Here is a 19,611-nt window from a genome sequence, read left to right on the forward strand (position 1 = left end):
AATAATTTTTTTCATTGTACACGCAAACATTGTTTTCAGCAAAGAAAAATCTAAGTAATAACAATGAGTTAAAACAAAATTATCAAAATAGAAACTTCAAATAATTTAAAGGAAATGGTAGGTGTTAAATAAAAATGATAGAAAGATGGTTGCCCGCTGGTACAGAGCCTTTGAATTTCAATTGCACATTACAAGTTTTGTATATAAACTGACTGCAAATTGAGGGTTTGTTTCCTAAATTAATTACACTTTTTAAGTGACCCTTAAGCAGCAGTAGCAGGTCACTGTTCAGAGACTATTACGAGATATGTTTCAAAGACAATCATTGTGTAACTATTATTATAGTGGTTATTTTAGTACTTCATCAGTAAAGCGGTCGTTCTTTAAATAATCAAACTGCCAGTTATAAAACAGCTTCAAACGTCTATTACTTTACAAATTAGTTAATGTGTTTAATATATGACATTAAGTATGTGTGACAGAAGAAGTTCATAAAAGGTTTGGAATAATGCTTAAAGTTTGTCGGAAGTTGCTGCCAACATTATGAAACATTGGACGCAAAATGGTTCAAAAGGCTCTGAGCACTATGGGACTTAACATCTATGGTCATCAGTCCATTGGACGCATATAGTGTGGATAATTTCAGCTCTCTGAGGCGCTTTACCACTACAGCTTCCGACCCAGGTGATATATAAAAGTTTTTGATGTTGCTGAGGAACAGTCATACAATAATTATTAAATGAATACACCGCCATTTGGCTGTATTGTTGTTTATTTAATTACGTAATTAAATAAACAATAACACATTCAAATAGCGGTGTGTTCATTAAAAAAATCTATAAAAGCACGCGGTCATCATTTTGACTAACTTTTGATGCTTAACTTCACCCAGATTAATTCATATTCTGGTTCCATGATAACCGCACTAGTTGTTATCGAATTCTTCACTGCGATGTATACGCTACCACCATTGGCATCGAACCTATCCTTACTATAAATATTACTGTTTGAACTTCGGATTTCATTGCTGTTCACTCACGGTTTCAGCCCACTTTCTGTTCATAGTACTATCTGGGCATTAAGCCTTCAATAAGCGATACCAATTCTAGGAAATTTCCTTGGATGCTTCCGCACTTAACTAACGTCTATTAACTTTTCTACATCCAGTTTGCGAGGACGAGCATTTTCTGAGAACATAGTAGCTGACGTAATTTCGAATTTGGCTGGTAGTTTATCTCCGATCTCATGGGGCTGGGGGATGGGGGCGGGGATTCGCTAACCTAAAAAATCCCCTTGCACCCGCCACACACGCTCTGCTGCCGTAGTAATCGTTCCCTGCATGTAGTTTACATCTGACCTACTAAGAGCAACTCTACTACCCTCCACCCCATTGCACAGGGCGAGAAACATCAAGTCTTCGAATATGTTATGGTATATTGATAATTTTTACTTTTTGTACCGTCTGACTACAACAGAATGAAACACAATTTTCGTGTCATACCCATTTGGCCTTTATTCTCTGCAAGGTATCTTCAGTGGCAGGTAGCGCGGTCGATTTTCTACATATTACGTTTCTGTTCCAATTTCGGTGCCGTTCCTCTTCTTATAATTGCCACTTGCGGTTTTTCCCACATTTCACAGCATTAGGAACTGGGTACTTGTTTTGATGCAAAAAACCGCAAGTGGCAATTATAAGAAGAGGAACGGCACCAAACCTGGAACAGAAACGTAATATGTAGAAAATCGTCCGCGCAACCTGTCACTGAAGATGCCTTGCACAGAATAAAGGCGAAACGCGTATGGCACGAAAATTGTGTTTCATTCAGTTGTAGTCAGACGGTTCAAAAATTAAAATTATCAATACACCGTAATACTACACGCAAGTGAAGAGGACAGGACTACAAATGTTGAAGATGTTAAAACAGCTATTTTACGGTCGCAGGTTCGAATCCTGCCTCGGGCATGGATGTGTGTGATGTCCTTAGGTTAGTTAGGTGTAAGTAGTCCTAAGCTCTAGGGGACTGATGACCTTAGAAGTTAAGTCCCATAGTGCTCAGAACCATTTGAACCAAAACAGCTATTTCTTCGAATATAAGTTGAAAGCTTTCTATGTGACACACTACTACTTTTTTTTACAGGATTTCCTCACAGTAGTAGAGAACCTGTTTCTGTAATGTGTTATTGATTCGTGTACTCTTTTTTTTTTCGAGTTTTGTTGATTCTGAATTTCTGTGTTTCTAATAAACGATCTGTAAATTATATTCTGACTGCTTCCATGACCCACGAAACCTGGTAAATAACGAAATGAAAAATAAATTATAAGTAAATTATAATAAAATAATTATAAAGATACTGAAAAGTATACCGACGTGTGTCGGATGTGAAAAAAAAAACAAGCTAAAATTCTATGGGCATATTAAAAGAATAGTACCAACCGTATTAATTTGGGAGGTTGTGGAATTCTACGAAACTCCTAGTAAAATAAATACCGTGTGATTATAAGAGAAAGCACAGATTTCAAATATTTGTTAAAGACAAACAATAAAAGATAGAAACACATTGCGCATGTCACTGGACAGAAGGAGGTTCAAAGTTTTGAGACGGCGGCGCTGTTGTTTGTTTTTAGTAACATGGTGACTAGGAACCATTTTGTGTTTTGCAATTAATGCGAAGTTCAAGTGCCACGTGCATTCCGTCATCGATTCAGCAAGAGGCCGCCTCTGCACAAGTAGATTTATGACGGGCATACCAAATTCTTGGAAGTTGGTTGCGTATGCAAAGGGAAAAGCACTGGTCGGTCAAGCATGAAAATGTCGAGCGTATCGGACGTGCGTTCACTCGGAGCCCTCGAAAGCTCACAAGGCAGGTAGGCAACAATTTCAGGTTCCTCAAAGAACCGTAAGGCGTGTTCTGGAACGGGGCCTGCGTATGAAGCGTTACAAGTTGGAGAAACTGCAGCAAATACGTCTCGGCGACAGTAACAGAAGGTACGAATTTTGGATTTCGGTCCTCCACGAGACGGGAGAGGACACTTTTTCCTAATGAGTGGTCTTTTTGGACGAATCGACGTTTTATCTATCGGGTAAAATAAAACACCATGATGTAAGATTCTGAGGGTTCCAGAATCTTGGCATCGTCATCTGATCAAAGGGTTTATGGACCTTTCTTTATTGCAGAGGAAACTGACAGGAATGTACACTCCTGGAAATGGAAAAAAGAACATATTGACACCGGTGTGTCAGACCCACCATACTTGCTCCGGACACTGCGAGAGGGCTGTAAAAGCAATGATCACACGCACGGCACAGCGGACACACCAGGAACCGCGGTGTTGGCCGTCGAATGGCGCTAGCTGCGCAGCATTTGTGCACCGCCGCCGTCAGTGTCAGCCAGTTTGCCGTGGCATACGGAGCTCCATCGCAGTCTTTAACACTGGTAGCATGCCGCGACAGCGTGGACGTGAACCGTATGTGCAGTTGACGGACTTTGAGCGAGGGCGTATAGTGGGCATGCGGGAGGCCGGGTGGACGTACCGCCGAATTGCTCAACACGTGGGGCGTGAGGTCTCCACAGTACATCGATGTTGTCGCCAGTGGTCGGCGAAAGGTGCACGTGCCCGTCGACCTGGGACCGGACCGCAGCGACGCACGGATGCACGCCAAGACCGTAGGATCCTACGCAGTGCCGTAGGGGACTGCACCGCCACTTCCCAGCAAATTTGGGACACTGTTGCTCCTGGGGTATCGGCGAAGACCATTCGCAACCGTCTCCATGAAGCTGGGCTACGGTCCCGCACACCGTTAGGCCGTCTTCCGCTCACGCCCCAACATCGTGCAGCCCGCCTCCAGTGGTGTCGCGACAGGCGTGAATGGAGGGACGAATGGAGACGTGTCGTCTTCAGCGATGAGAGTCGCTTCTGCCTTGGTGCCAATGATGGTCGTATGCGTGTTTGGCGCCGTGCAGGTGAGCGCCACAATCAGGACTGCATACGACCGAGGCACACAGGGCCAACACCCGTCATCATGGTGTGGGGAGCGATCTCCTACACTGGCCGTAAACCACTGGTGATCGTCGAGGGGACACTGAATAGTGCACGGTACATCCAAACCGTCATCGAACCCATCGTTCTACCATTCCTAGACCGGCAAGGGAACTTGCTGTTCCAACAGGACAATGCATGTCCGCATGTATCCCGTGCCACCCAACGTGCTCTAGAAGGTGTAAGTCAACTACCCTGGCCAGCAAGATCTCCGGATCTGTCCCCCATTGAGCATGTTTGGGACTGGATGAAGCGTCGTCTCACGCGGTCTGCACGTCCAGCACGAACGCTGGTCCAACTGAGGCGCCAGGTGGAAATGGCATGGCAAGCCGTTCCACAGGACTACATCCAGCATCTCTACGATCGTCTCCATGGGAGAATAGCAGCCTGCATTGCTGCGAAAGGTGGATATACACTGTACTAGTGCCGATATTGTGCATGCTCTGTTGCCTGTGTCTATGTGCCTGTGGTTCTGTCAGTGTGATCATGTGATGTATCTGACCCCAGGAATGTGTCAATAAAGTTTCCCCTTCCTGGGACAATGAATTCACGGTGTTCTTATTTCAATTTCCAGGAGTGTATTATCTGGACATGGTGCAAAATTGGAGGAGGCTTTTGGCCTGTCAGTTTACTAGACCTCACAACTTACGATTTTTGTCTGTGGAGGTACACAATAGACAGAATAGTTATCCCACCTATAGCAGTTACTCTTGCAGAGCTGAGAAATCGATGTGTTGAAGTTGTCGATTCAATCAACAGGGACCGGTTGACTGGTGTGTTGAATTAAATGGACTATCATTTCGATGTTCCTCGACCAACACATGTCGCTAATGCTGAGTGTATGGTGTTGTGTCTTTGCGAACATTAAACGTTGATTTCTTAAATCGTTTATTTACGATTCTGTCAAAAGTTGCAGTATTTATAGTAGGCGACCAGTTTCGAATCTTACACGTTCATTATCAACACAGTCCTATTGAGGCTGCACTGACAGTCTCTGATCTTCATATTAAACATCAAAGTGGCAACACATGTTTTATAAATGTTTGCAGAATGAATACCACAATCCATACAAGCCTCTTACCGAGTAAAAATCAGAGTTTGACAATGAACCTGTAAGATTCGAAACTAGTCGCCTGCTACAAATATTGCAACTGTTGACACAAGTGTTAATGAACGCTATAAGGAATTTAATAAAGTTGCTAGTTCCTGTCAGAATGTTGAAACTGAAGAATAAAACTTTGAACCTTCCTCTATGCAGCGACATGCGCAATGTGATCTGTCTTTCATAGTTTCTTTGTAATAAACAACTGAAATTTGTTCTTTCTTTTTGAATCACCCTATACTGGCCCAATAAAATATATAGGTGAGTAAAAGATGAGCTGAAGAACAGGAATAACACAACGTGATAGACAAGTCAGGAAAATATTTAGGCAGAAAATTGACTACTGGACATTCCATCTAGAGGAAAAACACACGCAGACCGGCAAACCTGGCGTGACGACCAGGGCAGAGCTCATTCAGAGCCGGTGAAAGTAATGCGGACACAAAGGAAAGCTAAAACAAAGCGCTGAAAATGTCCCTTGTTGTATATAACGAAGTCCACTAAGGCCCAAACGTGGATAATAATACAGTAAGAAACAAGGCATCCATAGTGGTTTCGTGAACTGCCTTCATTGTGCTTCGAAGAAAATTAGTACATTAGTGTTCTGTGTCGTGTTTCTTTGCAAAGTGAGATAGTATTGTTGTATGTAAGCCGATAATATTTAAAGTGTTCTTCCAAAAAGTGTACGAACATTAGGATGATGGAACGTTCAACGTCCAAAAAGTTTCTTTGTGTCTGCAGTACAGCTAAATGACTGTAGTGCGTGCTGCACGACAAACCAGGTAAGAAAACTGACATGAAATATACATGACACTCAAAAGTATGGGCTAAGCTTGCAAACGATTCCACAGTACTATGATTATCTCGTGTCCAGTACATCTATTTACAAAATTAAGGAATGAGATAGAGACAAATAAAAAATGTCAGAACAAAAAAGGTTAGATATATGAACAATTCCCACCAGACTCATTAATTCGGTAGTAGGAGTCAAACATATTCTTCGTGGATAGTTTTCTAAATGAAACTTCCTGGCAGATTAAAACTGTGTGCCCGACCGAGACTCGAACTCGGGACCTTTGCCTTTCGCGGGCAAGTGCTCTACCAACTGAGCTACCGAAGCACGACGCACGCCCGGTGCTCACAGCTTTACTTCTGCCAGTACCTCGTCTCCTACCTTCCAAACTTTACAGAAGCTCTCCTGCGAACCTTGCAGAACTAGCACTCCTGAAAGAAAGGATATTGCGGAGACATGGCTTAGCCACAGCCTGGGGGATGTTTCCAGAATGAGATTTTCACTCTGCAGCGGAGTGTGCGCTGATATGAAACTTCCTGGCAGATTAAAACGGTGTGCCCGACCGAGACTCGAACTCGGGACCTTTGCCTTTCGCGGGCAAGTGCTCTACCAACTGAGCTACCGAAGCACGACTCACGGCCGGTACTCACAGCTTTACTTCTGCCAGTACCTCGTCTCCTACCTTCCAAACTTTACACAAGCTCTCCTGCGAACCTTGCAGAACTAGCACTCCTGAAAGAAAGGATATTGCGGAGACATTGCTTAGCCACAGCCTGGGGGATGTTTCCAGAATGAGAAAGGCAAAGGTCCCGAGTTCGAGTCTCGGTCGGGCACACAGTTTTAATCTGCCAGGAATTTTCATATCAGCGCACACTCCGCTGCAGAGTGAAATTCTCATTCTGGAAACATCCCCCAGGCTGTGGCTAAGCCATGTCTCCGCAATATCCTTTCTTTCAGGAGTGCTAGTTCTGCAAGGTTCGCAGGAGAGCTTGTGTAAAGTTTGGAAGGTAGGAGACGAGGTACTGGCAGAAGTAAAGCTGTGAGTACCGGGCGTGATTCTTGCTTCGGTAGCTCAGTTGGTAGAGCACTTTCCCGCGAAAGGTAAAGGTCCCGAGTTCGAGTCTCGGTCGGGCACACAGTTTTAATCTGCCAGGAAGTTTCATATCAGCATTCTGCCTAGGGTTAACCGCCGTCGTCCCGTCACAGCGCACTGTATGTTCAGGGAAGTGCCAAACATCACAGATAGCAATAGTCCCTACCAAAAACTTACAATAATGATGAACTACAAACAAAATAGCAGTGCTACAAGGTAATAACATTACGCAATAAACATTGTTTCTAATACTTAATAAACTACACAAAGATATGTTCTCAAAAAAGAAATAGTATCTCAAACATCCTCGATTAACCAAAATCACCAGCTTCTACAACCACTTCCCCTTACTCTCTCTCTCTCTCTCTCTCTCTCCATCTCTCTCTCCATCTCTCACTCACTCACTCACACACACACACAGACACACACACACACACACACACAAACACACACACACACATCAGATAAGTTCTGCCCCAGCAGACGCACCACAAAAAGTTTTACCAAGCACTCAAAATTAGCGCCACGCTGAACAGAAACAAATAAAAACATGGCTCTAAGCACTTTGGGCTTAACATGTAAGGTCATCAGTACCCTTGACTTAGAACTACTTAAACATAAGTAACCTAAGGTCATCACACGCATCCATGCCCGAAGCAGGATTCGAACCTGCGACCGTTGCAGCAGCGCGGTTCCGGACTGAAGCGCCTAGAACCGCTTGGCCACAGCGGCCGGCGAACAGAAACAAAACGATTAACAAGTGAGTGGCGACAGCGAGGTAGCGTCTCTCGATACGTATGGTGACATAAGAGTTTTCTAAAAAATACGTTTTTTGTGTAAAGATCGTGTGACAACATGTAAGAGTTAAGTGTAAAAAGGTGCTGGAAAACTGTGTAAGTAATTACAATACAAAGAGAAAACACACCAAAGATACACAACCGCACGAGAAGTATTAAGTACGGCTCATACACTACTAATACTCTCGTGAAAGCATTTCGACATTAATAACTGTTTAAGAATATTCTTCCGACTACTTTTCAGGTGACAAGCTGCAGAACGATAAACAGTTAATGTAGTTTAAGGTCACAATAAAAAAAAGAATCGAAGCATTTGACATGTGGTGCTACAGACAAATGTTGAAAATTAGGCGGAGTGATAAGGTTAGAAACGAGGAGGTTTTGCGCAGAATCGGAGAGGAAAGGAATACGTGGAAAACACTGGAGAGGAGAATGGAGGGGATGATAGGACATCTGTTAAGACATGAGGGAATGCTTTACATGGTACTACAGGGAGATGTAGAGGAAGACAGAGATTGGAATACATCCAGCAAATAATTGATGTTGCAAGTGCTACTCTGAGATGAAGAGGTTGGCACAGGAGAGGAACTCGTGGTGGACTGCATCAAACCACTCAGAAGACTGATGACTCAAGAAAAGAAAATGTGAGCGATAGAAATAAGTAAAATATGCACATGTTATAGCTCTTAGGTGAAACGCAGAAACGCAACCATGAACTTCTTATCATACAGTATCCAGTCACATTGATGTGATCACCTGTCAAAAGCCAGAATAAGCACCCCGTTTGCAGCGTGGACCGCTGGGAGACGTGCAGGGAGAGAGTCTATGAAGTCCTGGAAAGTACCGACAGGGAGTGGAGTCATGCCAACTACATTTCTGAGGCCAACTGCGCTAGCTTCTCAGCTGAGGCAGAATGCATGACGCGAACAGCCAGATCGAAGTGATCCCACAGATTCTCGAATGAGTTTTAATCCAAGGAGACTGGTAGCTAGAGGAAGGCGATAAACTCGTTCTGGTGCTCTTCAAAGCACGAACGTACATTGCGATCGGTGTGATACATTGCATTGCCCTGCTGGTAGATGCCATCGTGCCGGCGCAAAACAAACTGGGGTTGACGTGGTCCTCAATGATACATGTGTTGATGCATTGGGCCTTTCTCAATAATGGGATCATCCAGGGAATACCAAGAAAACATTCCCCAGACCATAACATACGTAGGCTGCTTTTTTTCAGACTTTTCACACCTCAAGTGGCAAAGCCATCTGTCCGATGGAGAATAAAACATGATTCATCTGAAAAGGCGACCTGTCGCCAATCAGTGGACGTCCAGTCGGTGGTGTGCACGTTCTAGCCTTTGTCGAAAAATCAACAGCAGTCAGTGTGGGTGTATGGACCAGGCGACTCCAGGGGATGCCCATTGTTGTTGTTGTGGTCTTCAGTCCTGAGACTGGTCTGATGCAGCTCTCCATGCTACTCTATCCTGTGCAAGCTTCTTCATCTCCCAGTAACTACTGCAACCTACATCCTTCTGAATCTGCTTTGTGTATTCACCTCTTGGTTGGGGAGAAGAGAAATTTGTGGCACAACTTGACTAGAAGAAGGGATCGGTTGGTAGGACATGTTCTGAGGCATCTAGGGATCACCTATTTAGTATTGGAGGGCAGTGTGGAGGGTAAAATCGTAGAGGGATGCCCATATGTACCAAATTCGCTGAACGGTCGTTGATGAGAGACTGTTGGTAGCCTCTTGGTTCATCTGAACAGTCAGTTTCTCAACAGTCGCACTTCTATACTTCTATTCGCCCGTTCACATCTCCACAGCCGTCGTTCACCCCTGTCATCTATGGCCAGAGCTGCACCTCAGTTGCCATGGTGCCGGTTTTGGATAGCGCCATTTTGCTCTGCGCAATCTACTTTAGCCGGGATGGCATATGAACTGCTTACGAAGTTAGACGTTTCGGAAATGCTTCTACCCTTGGCCTGAAAGCAAAAGCTCATGCCATTTTGGACATCAGACAAATCACTCCGTTTCCGAATTGCGTCAACGACTGCACTTTCTTCTGCATCTCCCCCATCACGCTTTATATCCTCCACTGCCAGTGCTGCTACCTGCTTTTTGCACGGTTATTCACACTGACTTCGAACATAGGCGTTGGTCACATTAATATGACTTTACAGAGACAAATTGAGAACAACAGAAGATGACACACAGGTACCGGAACGTGCTTGGGTAAATAGAAAAAGAAATACATTGTGTTTTGCAAAAGGCGGAATTTAAAAACCTAAACCTGCTAACACAAGGAAAATTTCCATCAGATGGGCGTTGAGAACTGAGCTGGAGCACCAAGCACAGTAGGGTGTGAACTCCAGATGCTGTTATTAGCGTTGTTCGTGTCAATAAAGCGAGATTTCAAGTTTTTGGATATGTTTAAGCTTTACTATCGAGTCCTTGAGTACGTCGCATCGACTAACCAGCAGGTTGCAGTCAGCATTCTTTTTCTGATTTTTCGCTGGTGGGATGCAGAGATATGTCTTTCGCCAGAGATGAGCGTCAAGTGGTGCAGTTAATAAAAGCTTGTTAGATTTTCGAGTACTATTGTCAGCTTCATTTCACCCCCTTCGTAAGTTTCAGCTTTGCCAGAAACCACCATAGCGCGAGTCCAGTGTAGACATCGCTCTATGGACTTCTGCGTTAGGCGTTTCTGCAACGTAAATAAACCATAGGTCATCTTCTTCTGGAATATGAACAAAATAAGCACGCTGGGCACAAAATCATTAAGCGCCAGAAGAGATTACTCTAAAGCCGTTGTAACACAGACTGTGGCCTTCGTAATGGCACGAGTTCGGTGAGGAAGAGGCCATATGATTATACAGGTACGCCATATCGAGCTGAAGCCATGGTTAATTCCCGAAGAGGTACCAAATTGAGAATAATTGGTTACTGTGTCTTGAGTCATTAGTCTTCTGACTGGTTGGATGGAGTCCATCACGAATTCTTCTCCTGTGCCTACCTTTTCATCTTAAAGCAGGACTTGCAACCGAAGTCCTCAATTATTTGCTGATTGTATTCCAATACATGTCTTCCTCTACGGTTTCTACGACCTAGAGCTGCCTCTAGTACAAAGGAAGTTATTCCCTGATGTATTAACAGATGACCTAGCGTCTTGTTCCTACTTCTTGTCAGTGTTTTCCACATATTCCTATCCTTACCGATTCTGCGGATAACATGCTCATTCCCTACTTTATCAATTCACCTCGGTTTCAACGTTCTTTTGTAGAACGGCATCTCAAATGCTTCCATTTTCTTCTGTTACGGCTTTCCCACAGTCCATGTCTCACTACCACACAGTGCTAGGCTTCAAACACACATTCTCGGAAATTTCAAATTAAGGTCCATGTTAGATTCTAGTAGACTTCTTTTGGTCAGGAGTGCCCTTTCTGTGAATGCTAGTCCGTTTTTTATGCCCTCCTTGCTCCGTCCGTAATGGGCTATTCTCCTGTCTGTGTAGAGGAATTTCTTAACTTCGTCTGCTTCGTGGTCTCCAATTCTGATGTCAAGTTTCTCGCTGTTTTCATTTCTGCTAGTTCCCATTACTTTCATCTTTCTCCGATTCTCTCAGACGGTATTCTGTACTCACTAAATTGTTCATTCCATTTAACAGATCCTGTAATTCTGCTTCACTTTCCATCGAATCGTTTCGTTTATGTACTCTCACGATGAATTTTAATCCCACTCTGGAACTTTTCTTTTCTTTCCCTCTTTGCTTGTTCAGTGTATATATCGAACAGTACACTACGTCCCTGTCTTACCCCTTTTTAATCCGAGCACTTCGTTCTTGGTTCTTTCAGGCTTATTGTTCGCTCTTGATTTCTGTACATGTTTTATACTACCCGTCTTTCCCTGCAGACATCCCAATTTTTCTTGGCATTTCTAAAATCTTGCACCATTTTACACTGTCTAACGCTTTCTCCGATCGACAAATCGTACGAATGTGTCTTAATTTTCTTCAAGCTTTCTTCCGTTATCAATCGCAACGTCACAACTACCTCTCTGTTGCCTTACTTGTCTTACCGACAGACTGATTGTCATCTAACAAATTCTCAGTTTTCTTTTCCGTTCAGCTGTATTTTATTCTTGTCAGCAACCTGGAATCATGTGCTGTAGTTCTTTCACAAGTCAGATTTTGCTGTCTTCGAAGTTGTGTGGATGATATTTCTCCTAAAGTCAGATGGTATGTCGCCAGGTTCATACATTATACACACCAAAGCGAATAGTCATTTTGTTGCCACTCACGCCCAATGATTTTAGAAATTCCGATGGCATGTTCTCTATTTCTTCTGCCTTATTTCGTCTTAAGTCGTCCAAAGCTCTTTTAAAGTCTGACTCTAATAGTGATCCTCCCATCTCTTCCCTGGAGACTCCTGTTTCTTCTTCCGTCACGTCATCAGGTAAGTCCTATCCCCTATCCGCTCTGCATTGACAGTGGAATTCCCTTTTCACTCTTAATGTTACCGCCCTTGCTTTTAATTTCACAGAAGGTTGTTTTGCCTCTTCTAAATGCTGAATCAGTCCTTCCGACAACCATTTCTTTTTCGATTTCTTCATATTTTTTATGCAGCCATTTCGCCTTAGCTTCCCTGAAAAAAAAATGGCTCTGAGCACTATGGGACTTAACTTCTGTGGTCATCAATCCCCTAGAACTTAGAACTACTTAAACGTAACTAACCTAAGGACATCACACACATCCATGCCCGAGGCAGGATTCGAACCTGCGACCGTAGCAGTCGCGCGTTCCGGACTGAGCGCCTTAACCGCGAGACCACCGCGGCCGGCAGCTTCCCTGAACTTTCTGTTTGTTTCATTCGTAAGTGACTTATATTTCTGTATTTCTGAATTTCGCTGAACGTTATTTATTTCTTCTTTCATCGATGAACTGAATTATTTCTTCTGTTAACCATTGCATCGTCGCAGTTACCTTTCTTGACCTTTGTAACTATGTTTGACTGTCCAATATCTGTGACTGATCTCTTTATTGATGTCCACTCCACTTCACGTGAATTGCCTACAGTGGTATTTCTTGTCACAGTATTCACATCCTTAGCTTACTTCAAACGTATCTCATCATTCCACAGTATTTCAATATCCCACCTCCCTCCACACTGATTCTTCCGGCTGCTTCTCTTGAACTTCGGTCTACTCTTCATCATTACTAAATTGCGATCTCACCTCTTGGGTATACGTTACCGTCCAATATCTGATTTCGGAATCTCTGCCTGACCATCATGTAATCTAACTGGATCATTCCCGTATCCCGGGCTTTTCCAAGTATACCTTCTCCTCTTGCGATTCCTGAAAAGAGTATTCTCTATTACTAGCTGGAATTTATTGCAGAACTCAATTAGTCTTTCTCCCCTCTCATTCCTATTATCAAACCCACATTCTCCCGTAATCCTACCCTATACTCCATCCCCTACAACCACATTCCAATCCACCATGACAATCACATTTTCATCTCCCTGTAAGTATCGAATTACTCGTTTCTTATCCTTCCATACTTTTCCTATCTATTCATTTCCTTCTTGCAACGTCGGCATTTGTACACTAACTATCGTTGTCGCTATTGGTTTGCTGTCGATTCTGACGAGAACAACCCTGTCACTGAACTATTCACAGTAACTCATTCTCTGCCTTCCTGTTCATAACTAATTCTAATCATGTTAGGAATACCATTTTCTGCTGCTGTTTATATTAATCTGTTTCCGTCTCACCAGAAATCCTTGTCTTCTTTCAATTTAACTTCACTGACTTCCATTTTCAGATTTTCTAGCTCCCCTACCAGGTTCAAACTTCTGACATTCCATTCGCAGACTCGTAGAACGTTGTACTTTTGTTGTTTATTCAATCTCTTTCTCAATATCATCTCATCCTTGGCAGCCCCTCCTAGAGATCCGAATGGGGGACTAATCGGAATTATCTATAGTACAGAAATGGGGTGATTTAGCGTGTCAATCGAGGCGCTATACGTTGCCTCAATGTTCATCAAGTCAGGAACGTATGCTTACAGCCCTGAGAACATTGCAGTGTTATCTTGGAATACAGTGATATCCACATCATAGTGGCCTAAACCATTTTTAAGGTACAGAAGAAAAGGCAACGCTACACTATGTGATCAAACGTATCCCGACAGCCCCAAAAACATACGTTTTTCATATTAGGTGCACTGTGCTGCCACCTACTGCCAGGTACTACATATCAGTGACCTAAGTAGTCATAAGACATCGTGAGAGAGCGGAATGGGGCGCTCCGCGGAACTCTCGGACTTCGAAAGTGGTCTGATGTTAGGGTGTCATTCTTGTCATACATCTGTACGCGAGATTTCCACTCTCCTAAACATCCCTAGGTCCACTGTTTCCGATGTGGTAGTGAAGTGGAAACGTGAAGGGACACGTACAGTACAAAAGCGTACAGGCCGACATCGTCTGTTGACTGAAAGAGACCGTCGACAGTTGAAGAGGATCGTAATGTGTAATAGGCAGACATCTATCCTGATCACACAGGAATTCCAAACTGCATCAGGATGCACTGTAAGTACTATGATAGATAGGCGGGAGGTGAGAAAACTTGGATTTCATGGTCGAGCGGCTGCTCATAAGCCACACATCACGTCGGTAAATGGTTCAAATGACTCTGAGCACTATGGGACTTAACATCTATGGTCATCAGTCCCCTAGAACTTAGAACTACTTAAACCTAACTAACCTAAGGACATCACACAACACCCAGTAATCACCATCGGTAAATGGCACATGACGTCTCGCTTGGTGTAAGTAGCATGAATTGGGCAATTTAACAGCGGAAAACGTTGTATGGAGTGACGAATCACGGTACACAATGTGGCTATCCGATGGCAGGGTGTGGATATGGCGAATGCCCGGTGAACATCATCTGCCAGCGTGTGTAGTGCCAAAAGCAAAATCCGGAGGCGGTGGTGTTACGGTGTGGTCGAGTTTTTCATGGAGGGGGCTTGCTCCCCTTCTTGTTTTGCGTGGCACTATCACAGCACAGCCCTACATTGATGTTTTAAGCATCTTCCTGTACTCACTGTTGAAGAGCAGTTCGGGGAAGGCGACAACATCTTTCAACACAATCGAGCACCTGTTCATGATACACGACATTTGGGGGAGTGGTTGCACAACAATAACATCCCTGTAATGAACTGGCCTGCACAGAGTCCTGACGTGAATCCTACAGAACACCTTTCCGATGTTTTGGAACGGCGACTTCGTGGCAGGCCTCGCCGACCGACATCGATACCTCTCCTCAGCGTAGCACCCCTTGAAGAATGGTTTGCCATTCCCCAAGAAACCCTCCAGCACGTGACTGAACGTATGCCGGCGAGAGTGGAAACTGTCGTCGAGGCTAACGGTGGATCAGCACCATATCGAATTCCAGCATTACTGACGGAGGGCGCCACGAACTTGTAAAGTCATTTTCAGCCAGCTGTCCGGATACTTTTGATCACATAGTGTATGTCAACGACAGTAATGAAATACACATCTTGATTCTTGCTCACTGTAACCTGAATGAGTGGACAAAACTCAAGGTACAGGAAACGCACTCAGAACATCGGAGAACCACCTCCGACGTGAATTACACTAAGACTTCGGCACGTCTAATTCTCAGATATAGATACCAAAATTTTCTCCAAACTGTATTTGTGCTGTCCTGTATGTCAGAGCAAAAAATCCCGCTATCCATATCACCTGTAACGTTCAGAGAAATAATTGAGCGTTTATCATGCTTGCAACATATTACTGATATTTGTTTTCATGAGCATTAGGTCGTGGCCCAAGGCATAATTCTTGCCTAAAATTTCAACTTCCAGTGTCGGAGACGTCATCAGAGCCTTTAACAGCACAAATAAACTCAGCAAGGCGAATTGTTTCTATCTACCCACGCAATGGTTGGTTCGTGACGTCATAAGATTGCTGGCTACACTCACGGAGTCGCGTAGACGTATACTACGGTGCTTCTTGTGGGAGAAGATGGCTATTTTAATTTCCTCTTCTTTTCTACTGAATTTGTTTTTGTGATTTTGTATTCCTATGCCTTCTCTGTACATCCTAGCGTCGTAATTATTAGACCTTGCTAAAACCGCAGTATGAGAGAAACCAATCTGATGTTTTCCCCGGCCCGCATCTCGTGGTCGTGCGGTAGCGTTCTCGCTTCCCACGCCCGGGTTCCCGGGTTCGATTCCCGGCGGGGTCAGGGATTTTCTCTGCCTCGTGATGGCTGGGTGTTGTGTGCTGTCCTTAGGTTAGTTAGGTTTAAGTAGTTCTAAGTTCTAGGGGACTGATGACCATAGATGTTAAGTCCCATAGTGCTCAGAGCCATTTGAACCATTTTTTTGTTTTCCCGGTCCTAGTCCACTATTTTGTTGATTTGTTCTTTTTTTTAATTACTATGCGGAGAATTATCCTATGGACTACGGCCTAAAGTCCATAAAAAATAAAATGGAAATATCGCGGTCCGAGTCCCGACACGGTACACAGCTTTAATCTGTCATGAATCAGAATTTTGGAAACAGACAGCTGATGTACAAGGAAAGTATCTGATGGGTCACAATAATATCTTGAATATTCGGAGAAGGTGTGATTGAAAATGCGATGATCCAGCATTGAGTAGGAGTAGCATATAATGTCGTTTCCAACAGAGGAAAGTCATTTTGAGCGTCATAAATCAACGAAACGTTACCTGATTTCTCTCTATCCGTAGAAAATAACGCGCCAAATTGTGATATGTAACACAAAGCATGAGTGTACGCCTTCCATTCCAAGCAATTTCTTTAGTAATGTTAGTGATAGGGAATTTATATATTAGATTTTCCGTTCCCTGAAAAGTTTTCTTTTTGGCAGTTACTGCCTTTCCCATGTCACTGCGTCGATTTACCTTCTTGATGTCAGAGATTACCTTATGTCTAAGTTGCGGACATTGAACGAGTGAGTGGTGTCGTTGCGAAACTGCGGCTTGTACTAGGGATAATGTTATTACTGTGTTGCGAGTTGAGAATGTGTGGGTTGGAAAGTATCAGACGAGTCGTAAACACTCCAGAGAACCTCGAAAAGCGAGACCCGCGCGGAATTACGCAACAACTATTTCCACTCTCAACTTGTTACACTGTTAGCCTCAGTGGCCATTTATACTGTAAACCCGCGACCTCGCACACTCGCCACTCGCACCATATTTAAAGTATCGACAGTTCCATTATATTTCTCGCAGTAACAGGCGTCGCAGTTGGGACGGTATTGTGTTAATGAACTATTCCAGTACCTTTGGTCAGATTGTATAAAATCAGTTTAAGGGTGTGCAGTAATAGGTTTCTGAGCCACTAAATTATTTTGTGTTGAGACAGATGCGACCACTAGCTCAGCAATTACTCCTCTGGTTACTGTAAGCGAAGCAGTAGGTAACACCGAAGCAGCTTCATTTAAGTTGACCTTGATAAGGCTGTGATATGTCGCACAAAATCTTGTTTTGATTACGCTGCGGAATAAGGTAACGCTCACGTGGAAACAAATGACAGGGATCTGCCCGAGAATTCTTTAAAAGCTAAGCGCAGTCTTACTTTCGTAACCGATTCAAAAGGCAACTCGTAAGGCTACAAAACGTAAATAGCGGTAACCCTGGAGCTAAGCGATTCGAATAATGCTGAAATATTGAATTGAAAGACGTAGTACCTACTTGGCAGCACAGCTACACCAAAATGAGAGTTTATCTGTCCCCATGCTGTGTCACAAATTTCCACCGCGCTTAGATATTCTGACATAAAAGCAGTTACATGCATGCGTATTGTTCACGGTACTGATGGTAACAATAACTTCAATAATTTGATGGGTCTTAAAAGATGTATTAAACTTACAAAGAAACGAGAGCCGGCCGCTGTGACCGAGCAGTTCTAGGCGCTTCAGTCCGGAACCGCGCTACTGCTACGGTCGCTGGTTCGAATCCTGCCTCGAGCATGGGTGTTTGTGTTCTCCTTAGGTTAGTTAGGTTTAACTAGTTCTAAGTCTAGAGGACTGATGACCTCAGATGTTAAGTCCCATAGTGCTTAGTGCCATTTCAACCATTTGAGAGAAACGAGACACAAATAATTCTAGCTAACGAAAAGTCAGACAAACGTTACAATGTCTTGTATGCGTGAGATGTCAGTGAAATTTCACTTGTGCTGTAAAGCACTGCGCCAGGTGTACTGCGGTTGGATATGTCGCTATTGATGAGAAAAAACTCAAGTGCTCCATCAGCCCACCGAGGCGTTTAACCTGCAGTATGTGGATGGTATACTACAGGTCGCATGTGGTCGTACAGAGAAAGGATATCAATGATGAGATTTGCTGATGCCATTGCAATCCTCAGGGAAAGTGAAGAAGAATTACACGATCTGCAGATTGGAATGAACAGTCTAATGAATGCAGAATATGGATTGAAAGTAAACCGGAAAAATACGAAAGTAATGACAAGTAGAAGAAATCAAAATAGCGAGAAACTTAACATCAAAACTGGTCACGAAGTAGACGAAGTTAAGGTATTCTTCTGTCTTGGAAGCAAAATGTCCCTTGACAGATGGAGCAAGGAGGACATAAAAAGCAGACGAGCACAAGCAAAGAGGACATTCCTGGCCAAGGGAAGTGAACTGGTATCAAATATAGGCCTCAATTTGAGGAATAAATTTCTGAGAATATACGTTTGGTGCCCTGCATTGTATGGTAGTGAATGATGGACAGTGGGGAAACCGGAACAGATGATAATCGAAGCGTTTGAGATGTGTTTCTACAGAAGACTGTTGAAAATCAGTCGGACTGACAAGGTAGGGAATGAGGAGGTTCTCCGTAAACGCGGCGAAGGAAGGAACATACGCAAAACACTGACAAGAAGAGAGAACAAGATGATCAAACATGTGTTACTCCTTCAGAGAATAACCTCCTTGGTAGTAGAAGGAACTGCTGAGGGTAAGAACTGTAGATGAAGGCAAGGGTTGGAATACATCCATCAGATAATTAAGGACGTAGTGTGCTAGTGCTAGTCTGATATGAACAGGTTGCAGCAAGAGAGGCATTCGTGGCGGGATCCATCAAACCAATCAAAAGATTCATAACTCATAAAAGAGGAGGGTGAGATCCATCTAACCTCATAACTCATAAAAGAGGTGGGTGAGATTTATCTAACTAAACCAGAGGACACATTATTCATGTGACCCACAATCTACACATACAACGACGGGAAAAAAACACAACAGCAAGAAGCAATTGTGCGAAATAAACGAAAGCTGTCAGGCGTATTTCATCATCTGAAATACACTACTGGTCATTAAAATTGCTACACCACGAAGATGACGTGTTACAGACGCGAAATTTAACCGACAAGAAAAAGATGCTGTAATATGCGAATGATTAGCTGTTCAGAGCATTCACACAAGGTTGTCGCCGGTGGCGACACCTACAACGTGCTGACATGAGGAAAGTTTCCAAACGATTTCTCATACACAAACAGCAGTTGACCGGCGTTGCCAGGTGAAACGTTGTTGTGATGCCTCGTGTAAGGAGGAGAAACGCGTACAATCACGTTTCCGACTTTGATAAAGGTCGGATTGTAGCCTATCGCCATTGCGGTTTATCGTATCGCGACATTGCTGCTCGCGTTGGTCGAGATCCAATGACTGTTAGCAGAATATGGAATCGGTGGGTTGAGGAGGGTAATATGGAACGCCGTGCTGGATCCCAACGGCCTTGT

Source organism: Schistocerca nitens, chromosome 6, assembly GCF_023898315.1.
Source record: "Schistocerca nitens isolate TAMUIC-IGC-003100 chromosome 6, iqSchNite1.1, whole genome shotgun sequence".
NCBI classification, from domain to species: domain Eukaryota; kingdom Metazoa; phylum Arthropoda; class Insecta; order Orthoptera; family Acrididae; genus Schistocerca; species Schistocerca nitens.